Genomic DNA, 1,087 nt, shown 5'->3' with positions numbered 1-1,087 from the left:
CCTCCCTGCCTCTTTCTCCATTCTCGAGACCTCAACATCTTAAGGACGAGAAGCAGGAAAGGAAAAGACCAGCGGCCGTGAGCCATCATGTACCTCTGTTGTGCACAGCTGTCCGCATAGTTTGACGCACAACTCTCTCATTGAACTCCACAAGAATCAATGAACAGCTGCTGGTGTTTCCCGGGCCTATGTAGTTGTATTTAGTGTAGAAAGCGAGAGAGTAAGACCGCGACATGAAATAAATGAGTTCGTCTTTGTTGTTGATAGGGAGAGAGACTCTTTGGTATACACGGGATTTGTTGTGATTGAGAAAGAAAAATCAGAGAGTGGAAAAATAAGGAGTTAGTGTGCTGAGGTGGGTGACGGGGAGGCTGGTAGAGAGAAGAGTGAATTAATTCTGTTATAAAATTGAAGTACAATGCTGGAGCGCGGAGCGAAACGAGCCGACAAAAAGTTCATCGCGACTGGGTTAAAATTTCTTTTGTGATATTAATGAATAGTTTTTATTACATGCCTCGTTTGCAAGCCAAGCGCTGTTTGATTAATTCTGTCATAGATGAACTGTCAAGAAGTACTGGAAGGGTGAATGTTAATTATTTCTCTTTTATTTATTGAAAGTCTAAGTGTACTTCGATGAATATAGGAGAAAGGGGACTGTTTCATGGCGTCACAATAGAGAGAAAATAAGAAGTTGGAGCATTTGTAATTATAATGGTCTTATTTACGCTGGCCATAAATTGTTGTGTATCTTTTTGTCTTGTTTTTAGTGTACATAATTGAAACGTTTTACGATAAGTGAGAAAGTTTACTGGTGTCCGTGCTGTTGATTAATGATTAGGGTTTTGTTTCAAATTGGGATGCGGGGGAGGGGGTGGAGAGAGAGAGAGACACAGAGACACAGAGAGAGAGAGACAGAGAGAGAGAGACAGAGAGAGAGACAGAGAGAGACTCAGGGAGACAGATTGTGTGTGAGAGAGAGAGAGAGACAGAGACACAGAGAGAGAGAGAGACAGAGAGAGAGACAGAGAGAGAGAAAGAAAGAAAAACAGAAAGAAATCCCCCCCTTTTTGTCACCCCCCCTCACTCC

The sequence above is a fragment of the Aplysia californica genome, unplaced genomic scaffold, assembly GCF_000002075.1.
Source record: "Aplysia californica isolate F4 #8 unplaced genomic scaffold, AplCal3.0 scaffold00904, whole genome shotgun sequence".
NCBI classification, from domain to species: Eukaryota; Metazoa; Mollusca; class Gastropoda; order Aplysiida; family Aplysiidae; genus Aplysia; species Aplysia californica.
This window is presented reverse-complemented; position numbering follows the sequence as displayed.